The following is an 11,140-nucleotide window of genomic DNA, read 5'->3' as shown; positions in this document are numbered from 1 at the left end:
CGCCCTTTCAGCAGTGCCGCTTCTGTTCTGGGAAGGAGAGACGGAAAGAGCCCTCAGAAGGCAAGGATTGCTACAGGGGAAGGGACAGAACAAGAGGGGTGTGAGAGGGAGATACTGTTACTTCTGCCAAGGCATCACTTAGCAGAGCACCTCTCAGCAGCTGAGTCGTCTCAGCAGAAGCTGCGCTGCTGAAAGGTGGCTACGCTTCCCCACATTTTGAAAATATGATCCACGTTGGCTTATTTTCTCTTCTGTCTTTTCCAACTGATAAGTTCCTACATGAGAACAAAGTGCTTATTTCTCGCCGTCATCTGCTTAATGATGCCACTTCCAGCCCTTAGTAGGCACCAAAAATGCTAGTTGGTCTACCGTATGAAACAAGTTTGACACCCCTGTTCTTGGGAAAGACAGTGAAACTACATTCTGACCTTGGTCCTCTGCCATGTGGCTCTCTGGAAATGGTGATGAATCCCAAAGAACAAGAGCGACTGCATGAAGAGCAAGAGTCACTTTTTGGATGCTGAGACATTACATCACCCTTTGAGGGTTAGGAATTGTCCAGAGTTAGAGAAAAATGGGGAGGAAGAAAGACTCTTCATCATAATCAAATATAGATTAGAAACCACAACTGCCTTTTTGCAATTTAATCTTGGAATATATCATGATGTCATTGTGGGTGCAGGCTATTGTTTTATTGATCAATGTGCCTTATTTCATCATCTAAATTTTACTGATTTATTTTTTCTCAGCCATTACATAAGAAGAGCCCTGCTGGTTCAAGCCAAAGCCCATCTGGTACAGCTTCCTGTATCTCACAGTGGCCCACCTGGTTGCCTCAGGGAGATGCAAGAGAATAAGATACTTGTATCCTGTACTTCCTTGCATCTGGCATTCAGAGATAGCCCAAATCTAGAACCAGGAGGTTGCATATACCCATCATGGCTTGAAACCTATGATGGACTTTTCCTCCATAAATTTCCAGTCCCCTTTTAAAGACTTCTAGGCCAGATGCCATCGCTATGTCCTGTGGCAAAGAGTTCCACAGATTAATTACAAGATGGGTAAAGAAATATTATCTTTTGTATGTTCTAACTCTCCCAACCCTCAATTTTATGGATGTCCCCTGGTTCTGGTGTTGTGTGAGAGGGAAAAGAACATCACTCTATGCACTATATACACCTCAGTATAATTTTATACATTTCAATTATGTCTTCCCCTCAGGTGCCTTTTCTCCAGACTGAAGAGCCCCAAACGCTGTAACATTTCCTCTGGTGCCACAGCCCAGTAATCATTTTGGTTGCTCTCATTCTGGGTTATTCAGAGAAAGGTGGGGCATGTGTTTATATGTGTAACTGAACCTTGTGATGAATCGTGCAGCTCCAAAGATAACTGAACTGGCATACCTGGTTATCAGGCTGTAGTTGAAAAACCTTAGAATGACTCCAAAGCTCGGTTTCTGCTCACACACCTCGTTTTCTTTGTCAATTTCCAGAATCCCCTAGGCAAAAGAAAATCTAGCATCCTGAATAAATGTCACTGAATGAAGAACGGTGTGCAATAAAATGGAGGAATTTGCTCTGCTACATTTTCGCTCTCTTTATGCTCCAAATCCCTTGCCGTTATGAAGCATTTTATCTCTCCGCCTGGCTTTATAAGAAAAGGCATCATGATCATGTCTCGGGTTATGAAGATCTCCCGGTTACTGGAAAGTGAGGTGGATGAGAATGTTTTAGTCTGCCTGGAGCAGAAGAGAATCCAGGCAGCAGATGTTCATTTCACTTCATTTTGCCTTGTGAGGGTTTTTTGTCATCATTCTTGTCTTGGTGTTGTTTATTACGGTTTGGGGGATAGATACATTCAGCCGGAAGTAAACCTATCGATACCTACCATTGCATGCTCCCCACATTGCTTGAGTCCCCATGGAAAGCTATGCATTCAGTTAGATAACACATGATCAATGCTTTCAGATGCCTGAGTCATCTGCCATAGCTAGAGCAGGGCAATCAATACTCTGGTAACTATTGCCATGCATTAATCACCTCCCTTCTCCTCCTCCAGCTTCTCTAAGTTGAATTAGAAACCGGCTGTTATGTACACATGAAGGTATTTCTAAACAAGCTCCCTCCTTCTAACCTTTGGATTTTTTTTTTATTGTGTTAGTTGCTAGGGAACTGAGCAAGATTTATAGGCTTCCTTTGTTAATTTGAAAAGGCAGTCTTTGCTTTGGTTGTAAAATAAGCATTTGGAAGAGGACAGCATGCCGAAACGCCATAAAACCTCCTAGCTAGTTTCACTGCAATGGGAAAAAAAGCCTCTCAGACCCAGCTGGGAACAAATAAAGAAGCAAAATGTACCCCAAACTCAAGCACATCCTGAGCAGAACACTTGCAAGAGGAAGAACTAGGAGTTGGTCTTGTATTTAAAAACCGGTCTTTAGCGCCCTCTGGTGGCACTTTAGATAATTATTTGTTTATACAGTTCAGCACACCCAGGATAGAGGCTCTTCAGAGTATGACCCAATTCTGTCTCCTATTAATCTCCTCTACCCACAGCAATACCAAGACTAGATTTGATAGTTATACATCCAAAGCACGTATGTCCAAATGATTATTCTTTGACTTGCTAAAGAAACCAGATAGGAGTGGCTTTCACTAGAAATGTCTGTGTCTGATGCAAAAATCTAGATCCCTGTAAAATGATGCAATTACTTTTGTCCATTTTAGTTACAATACTAGTGATGGCCAAACTCCCCTTGGCTTGCATTATTTCTACTCATTTTATTTCAATCTTATGACAATGTGAAAAAACCTTTAGTCCACTGGTTCCCAAACATTTTCCGCTGGTGGCTTCCTTGACCTACTGGCTATTGGCTGCAGTTCCCCATTAGAGCTACAATTCTATATGTTGTATAGGGTGGTTAGTTTTGCATGATAGAAGCTCCCCTGGTTGGTTTTTATGACTCCCTAAGGGGCCACTGCTCACAGTTTGAGAATCACTGCTAGCCTTTTGGAGCTTTCACAAGGAAAGATTGCAAAAAGCAAATGGATTAGGTCAGTGGTTCCCAAACTGTGGGTGTGGGACTCAGCAGTAGGTCATGACCCATTTGGGGAGGGTTGCAGAACTGACTGAGAACAGTAGACTAGGTACATCAAGGGTTAAACAAACTGCTGGATGGGGAACACTGCTATCCAATCACCATTATGTCACACCACTTAGCATTTATAGATCAGGCAGCATCAGTCCCTAGGGCTTCTAAAAAATTTGGGAATCACTGGATTAGGTCATTAAAAGAGAAATGGCATGGAGGAAGGAGGTTGCGCACTGAGCTCCAGATAAGGGAAGGGAAATGAAAGGCCTGATAACCTTCCTTACCCATTTAGTGGAGTGGCTACTGCTGCCATGACTTGCCCTTAGTGAGTTGGAAAAGAATTGGAGCATCCACCAGAGCGGTAATCTGGAGATTATGGAAGACAGATGGGAGGGGGGTGCTCATCAATTTGCCACCCCTCTAACTTTGCCACTCCATGAAGCAGTTTAATGTCACTTCATGGACAGGTTGGACTAGGGATGTGCTGTGCTATACTTCAGGGAGGAGGCTGTCTAACAAGGTCTGTTGAACTGAGCAAGGCTTTTGCTCATGAACGTGGAATAGTAATGCTTATACTTCTCCATTTGGACATCCATGCATAGTTTTGATCTCGATGTGTCTAGCTCATAGGTATCAGCCGTTTGCTATCACTACTGATGAACACTAGTCAGCTCTTTTCCACTGCAGTGCTGTTTGAGTGTCGGGCACTAAATGCTTGTAGTCAATCAACCTGTTGCAGAGAAATGGGCTGTTACTTGTTTGAAGTAACAGTTGTTTAATAAATGGCCAGATGCAGTGGGAGGTAGTTCTCTTGTATTTTAGCTGATGAGAGGAGGAAATTTCAGCAGGTGTGATTTGTGGATGAGAAAAGCTACACCTAGGAAATTAAGGGCCCAGTCCTATCCAATTTTCCATTGCTAGTGCAATTGTACCAATGGGGCATGCACTGGATCCTGCAATGGGGAGGCAATCACTGAGGCCTCCTCAAGGTATGGGAACATGTGTTCCATTACCTTGGAGCTGCATTGTGGCTGCACCGGTGCTAGAAAGTTGGATAGGATTGGGCCCTAAGTCTTCTCAGGAACTTTTAAAGGCACAGAAACCCTGTTTTGCTTTGTATCTGGTCACTTGGCAGATGACTGAATAAGTGATGTGTGTAGAAGAGCACCAGGGAAACATTATTTTGTGTTTATAAAGTGTGGAATTGCAAAAATTGTGCCTTTTTACAACGTAGAAACTGGAACCACCTCCAGAACCCAAGGAGCTAGCATTTATTGACTTTTGTCATGTAACAGAGACTTCAGGCATGCATAGAATTTGCTGCTGTGTTCCCAATTAATCCCCTTGAAGTCAGCCATCATTTTCTACTACAATGAGAAGAGCAGCTCGGGACTTTTACTTATGATAATTTAACTTATGATAATGCATTGGAGCCAAACCTCAACAGAGAAGTGTGTCAAAAGGGAAGGTCAGCAGTAGCTAGCAAGGGTGGATTACTATGGGGCACCACTACAAAGAACTGATTAATTGAATTGTTCCTGTGAAGGATAGGAAATGAATGATGAAAATGATCAACATATGAATGGAGTCACATAATCACTTTTATATAGGAGAGAATGAATGCACTCATATAACCTTTCAGAAGCTTTGCAGGCAGGGATTAAACTTCAGAGAGAGCTGCTTTGTCTCTATCAGCAATTAATATGCTTAAAATATCACTTTCAAATGTTTAAATGAGTCACATTCTATGCAATTAACTTATAATCAGTTGGCTTCCATTAAAACTTAGCATATGTATGTCATAGAGTGGAATGGGGAGGGTAGATCTCCTCTCTAAATCTGCAGTAGAAATAACCTGGAGTAACTAGATTAATTTCCTGGACTGATCCCTAAACCTTTGGCATTTGAGAGTCACACTAGCACTAGCACTGCAGAAGAGTTTGGGGCCGGGAGGTGACCTACAGGCAATGAAGAGGCCTTCTGCACAGCTTCCCCTTTATATTACTTATGATGTGTGTTCTAAGTCAGGGGTGTCCAATGTTTTTGGCAGGAGGGCCACATCATCTCTCTGACACTGTGTCGGGGGCAGGGGAAAAAAAGAATTAATTTACATTTTAAATTTGAATAAATTTGCATAAGTTTACATAAATGAATATATTAAAGATGAACTTACATGAATGAATGAAGGTCTTGCAATAGCTCAAGGCCTATAAAAGAAGGCTGGCCTTTCTTTTGCTGCCGCTACTGCATCACAGATGTGAAACAACAAGCAGTGGAGGGAGCCCTCATCCCACAGCTCACGTGAGAGGTCAAACAGTCGCCCTAACGCTGAGAGCAGTTGCGTTGGGCTAGTGTGGGCTCCAACAAATCTCTGGAGGGCCAGAGGCTCACTGGAGAGTGGGGGTTCCTTGAGGGGCACATTGAGAGGCCTCGAGGGCTGCAAGTGGCCTCAGGGCCGGGGTTTGGGCACCCCTGTTCTAAGTACTACACACACACACACACACACACACACAAACATTCATTGCAATAAAAAGGTTGAAAAAAGCAACCTAATCTAGTTCTACAAATTCTACCATCATATATGGCAAATACCACAGGAGGTATTCCTTCACAAATGCTTCAGAAACCTTTGACATCAAAGGAGATCCTTCAAGGAATTGTGGCCAGCCTTAGGAACTGCAGGGGCCAACATTTTTGTGCCCCCACCCCACCCCCATTGCCCCTGTATCCACCAGGATGTGAGGCAGTAGCAAAGCACATGGTAGCAGTGTCACCACCAACTGCTTCAGGGAGAGGGGAATGATTTCGTGCAGCCCGTGTGGTAACTGGAGCTAGGCGGTTTGACTCTGTCAGCCCGCTTCTCCGGGGGCTGCATTGGCTGCCCATTCGTTTCCAGGCCCAATTCAAGGTGCTGGTTTTGACCTTTAAAGCCCTATACTGCTCCGGGCCAGGGTATCTTAGAGACCGCCTACTTCCACACAATCCGGCTCGTCCTCTTAGGTCATCAGAGAAGGCCTTTTTACAAGTGCCGCAGCCTAAGGAAGTACGTGTGGCGGCGGCAAGAAATAGGGCCTTCTCAGTAGTGGCACCAACATTATCAACTCCCTTCCCCTTGACTTGAGAATGGCTCCCTCTCTTGAGACTTTTCGGCGAGGCCTGAAGACATTTTTGTTTAAAGAAGCCTTCTGAGTGTATGGCCTTTTTAAACATCTTTCTTGTATCTTTTAGTATTTTTACAGGCCTGATTCCTCTGATTTGCTACGTTTTGCTCTTTTTATCTGACTATGGTTTTTATGGGTATATGTTAATCTGTTTTTAATATGTTTTTATTTGTGGTTAAATTATGTCTTTAATCTGTTTTTAATATGTTGTGAGCCACCCTGGGTCCCTTTGGGGAGAAGGGCGGGATATAAATAAAGTTTATTATTATTATTATTATTATTATTATTATTATTATTATTATTATTATTTCAAGCCAATAAGACCTGGGGGGAGTGCAGGCCATCTAGCAGCAATGCTCTGCTTGCTGTGCTCCCCTTGCAATGACTTGGCATGGAAGATTCCATGCTAGAGTGTCAGCTACAGAGTGAGGAGTGTGGGTGCTTTGTTTGTCACCCCAGTGTGGGGCCCCTGCAGGCATGGGGCCCAATTTGGTCACATTGCCCTAAGGCCAGCCCTGGCTGTGATGGTTGGTGCAGCCCTGACAGAATTCCAGTCTCACAAATGTAACCCCCCCAATAAGACATGGAACAAAGCCTGGATTAAAAGTGGCCCACATTTATTGAAATCAATGTCAATTAACAGGCTGTGTAAGGTAGGCAGGTCCTGTCTCCAGATACGCCTCCCCACTTTGGCATAAGTTGTCTCCTCCTCTTTGGAGAAGGTAACAGGCAATCATCTCAAGAGTTCCTATCTTAACACAAAGTTGTAAATCCATTGGTGCCAAACCATCACTATGCCAACACCAAGGAGGGTTGAGGAAGATGAGTTTTGCCACTTGACTTTGCAATCCAAGGCTGAAGGGTTATCAGCTAGCATCTCCAAGCCAGAAAGCCTCTTGAGATTGGTTCTGGCTCTTGGTTATAGACCACCAAATATCTATTTGTACTCCCTGTCCCACATTATCCCTGCCATGTGGGAGGATGAGCCTGGAGCTCAGCAAACCCCTACCCCACCTGCCATCAGAAGATTCCACAGGTCCCACTTGGTTGGCAACCTTCAGTCTCGAAAGACTACAGCACCTGGTATTCCCAGGCGGTCTCCCATCCAAGTACTAACCAGGCCTGACCCTGCTTAGCTTCTGAGATCAGACGAGATCAGGCATGTGCAGGGTAACAGTTGCTTAGGTCCCACTGTAGATCAGACAAACGTTTACCTGTGAAGAAGAGATAAACCTCTTTGCCTCTACACAAAATGGTATGTAAACGAATGTAACTTCCCCACTTCCTTCAACCACTGCCCTCCCCAAGTCATGGTCTACTTTTCTACTGGCTCCACCAAAGTTCCTAAGCCCAGAGCCCCACTGCCAAACTTACCAAACCCACACTGCTTCAGATTCCATTCCAGAAGATTCCATGCTGGAGCGTTAGCTAAAGAGCAAGGCGCTGGCTGCAGACACTCGCTGCCCCAATGAGTGTCCAGACATGAGGCCCAATCTGGACCAATTGGTCAAATTGCCCGAAGGCCAGCCCTGGATGCAAGAGCAAAAACCTTTCAGGACTAGATTTGAAGCATATCCAGTTTGGGCTTCTCCATGTTGCATTTAACATTCAAAAAAGACTACTGGAATCTTTATGTAAGAAAAGTACAGTATAGCTTCAAAAAAAGACCAGGATGGGCAGAAGAATGTGCAGTTTGGTGGCACACATGTTTTGGGTTTTTTTTAAGGTAGTAATTTATCTATTTATGTGCATACAGAATGCGTATATGTATTATACGTATATATAAATACCACCAGTTTATATGGCTCTTAGCAGGTTTAGTGCCCAATCCTATCCAACTTTTCAGGACCGGTGCAGCCACAATGCACCCTGAGATAATGGGACAAATGTTCCCATATCTTGAGGAGGCCTTTGTGACTGCCTCCCCACTGCAGGATGCAGTGCATGCCCCATTGGCATGGCTGCACCGGCACTGGAAACTTGGATAGGATTGGGCCCGAAGTAAACAACAAATCTACAACACAAACAAAAAAAGCAAACCTTGGCCATGCTCTTGACCATGGAGAGCTTACAACACAGATTTTGACAGTGGGAAAGACAACAGAGGGAGGGAAGGGTAATGCATATTATCTTTAAATAATACGTCCCTGTTGTAGGAACGTCACTTCAGAAACAGACCAGAGAGCTTTAAAATAACATGTCTCTTGGCCATGGGATAGGTATAATCTTCTTTTGATTAAATAAAATTCCTTGAGGTTCTAGTTCTCCAAAACACATGCTTAATGTGTTCAATGGGATCTAGATACGCATTTAAGAAATCTGCAGAATACAAAGTTCACACAACTTGACTGTATTACTAATACATCACATGTCTTCAGACACTATCTCTGAAGGAATAAATCAGAAAAGGTTAGTGAAGGCACTAATTAACTTGGAAGATAGTGAAACGATGACTGACTACTAAGGAAACAGGCAAGAAGGTTATCCAGGAGTCAATGAGAGCTGTGGAAACCTCCGGTGGCTTGTGGTTTCAGTCACACTGCTTTTCTAGCCCAGATTTATTATGATCAGTGAAATTATCCATCCCCAAACACATTCAGCCTAGCCAATAAACACCACTGAGACTTGGAACTAGAGATGGGGAGAGGGAGAGATGTAATCCATGCATAGCATGAAATTGACCAGAAAGATCATTTGTGAGGCCAGAAGGAAGTAAAAAAAAATCCAAAAAGCAGAGTGCACCCACATGTACATCAATTTCCTTAACTTCCTTTATATGTCTGTGCATTAAAAATCTATTCTTTGCTGTAATCTAAATGAAGTGTGTATAAGGAACCAATGTTCTTATATATTCCTGTGACTAATTTTCTTACCCCTTTGTATTTCTTCAGTAGCTATAATTTCATATTTGGCAAAACTGATTTTTTTTCCCCATTCATTTTCAGCAATAATGTGGATCTACCATCATTATAATGCAGCACTAGTAGCCAAAGTGCACCCCTAACCTCATATTTATTAACCAAAGAGAATCCATTTTGCTTTGTGGCTTGCTATTAATTCGACAGAAGTATAGGATGAGCAGAAGCAAAGGAGACTCTACCCTGAATAATTGTGTGCAAGTGGGGATTTTCGCGCACACAGTGTTTTTTTCTTACTTCACGACAAGCTGCACCTGCCAAAATCCTTTCTTCCACCAAAGCTTCAGAAACCACATTCTCCTTTGCTTGTGATTACCCTAGTGGCTTTGACCTTGGTATAATATTGAAAAAGAATGATCAGTGAATAGCAACCATGTGTTTGTCCACATATGTGGTTTCTGGGTGGTAAATGGGATGCAGTGCTTTAGATCAATAAGAGCTGCCATTGAAACAGAAAATGATTACAACGTTTGAGACATAATATGACTGAATAACACTGACGCATGTAGGATTTTAACTGTCGGGGCAGCCTGATTCAGAGCAAATTCCCCCATGCCAATCCAATGCGGCTAGTACAGGCTACGCTGCATCCTGCGTGGGAATTTAGCAGGCAGAAGGTAAGGGGACATTTGCCCCCTTACCCTGGAGGAAAGCCCCAGCCTGCACAATGAATCTGCTTGGACCTGAGCAAACCAATGTGCCCATATGTACAAAGTGCATTACGGTGCTTTTGCAAAGCATGGCGGCCTTATGCGCTGGCAAAGTGTGTGCTATACCAGTGCGCCAGTTAGGTAGGATTGGGCACCAAAGCATTTGCACTCATCATTAGCCTGGATCCAAAGAACATCGCAATTAATTCTGCATGCCTGAGGGAGTTTTGGATGTATGCACTTTGAACAAGTAGTTCCTCATGCCAGAAGACAATACTCTTTTGAAACAGATGGTTGTTTCAGAATTCAGTCAGTGAAAGGGAAAGAGGACCTGATCTTCAGAACAAAAAACTAAAAATCCACCCCAGTTCACAGGTGCTCTTAGAGTAACTTTTTCAATCCTTCCCATTAGTATTTTTTTAATAATACTGGTATTTATATACCGTCTTTCTTGGTCGTCAGATTTCTCCTCAGACTTTAATTCAAGGCGGTTTACATAGGCAGGCTACACTAAATCCCAATAGGGATTTTTACGATTGAAGAAAGTTCTGTCTTTCAAGAACCACAACATTTCAGATGGATCTTTAATGATCTGGTATCACATTCCGGCCTCCATTTTCCTCCCACACAGGCTGACAGCGGCCAAAGAGCAGGTGGAATGACTCAGCATAACTCGGCTTGGCTTGTCATCTTCATGCAAACGGAGGCTCTACCATCTAGACCAGACCTCCTGCCTCCTGTATTCATTCTGAGCAAGAATGTGCTTGCAACTTACAGCCTAATCCTTTCAGCACCCAGCACCACTGGAATGAGCATTCCGGTGGCGCTAGATGCTTTCCGGCTGTTACAAAAGGTGACATGTTGGAGTACATGGTCTGGCCACAGCCACAAGCAGTGAACAGCTGGCTCTACCTATCAGCAGACTCCAGATGTTCACCAGCACTGTCCATGCAGGGGATGGGAGGGAAGTGGGGGGGGGCAACAGGAGCAGGGAGGAGTGCAAATCAGGAGTGGAAAGGGGTGAGTTCAGCTGCAGCAGGATCTGCCCAAACCCAGTCGCCCCTTCTGGTTCAATGCCCTGACTGGGTATACATGGATTGTGCCAGCTATAGAGCTGGGACAAGTCCAAGTACACACAGTGGCCTGGCACGGCTTACTGCAAGGCAAGGGAACAAATATTCCCTTACCCTGAGGAGGCCAAAGCTCTCCTGCAGAATACAGCGAGCTCCACGTTGGCTGCATTACCATGCCAAGAGTTGGTTACGACTGGGCTGCTTGGTAGGTTAATATTATCAAAGTGGTCTCCAGATAAGGGATCTGAAA

At 43.9% G+C, this 11,140-nt stretch overlaps 1 pseudogene; it reads right to left on the bottom strand.

The window, feature by feature from the left end:
* Window positions 1-7,317: 7,317 nt before the first annotated feature.
* On the bottom strand, window positions 7,318-7,437 carry LOC136643094 (5S ribosomal RNA; annotated as a pseudogene).
* Between the last annotated feature and the right edge of the window lie 3,703 nt (window positions 7,438-11,140).

The sequence above is a fragment of the Tiliqua scincoides genome, chromosome 2 (genome assembly GCF_035046505.1).
Source record: "Tiliqua scincoides isolate rTilSci1 chromosome 2, rTilSci1.hap2, whole genome shotgun sequence".
Classification (NCBI taxonomy): domain Eukaryota; kingdom Metazoa; phylum Chordata; class Lepidosauria; order Squamata; family Scincidae; genus Tiliqua; species Tiliqua scincoides.
Note: the sequence above shows the minus strand (reverse complement) of the source record. Positions and strands in the feature narration are given on the sequence as shown.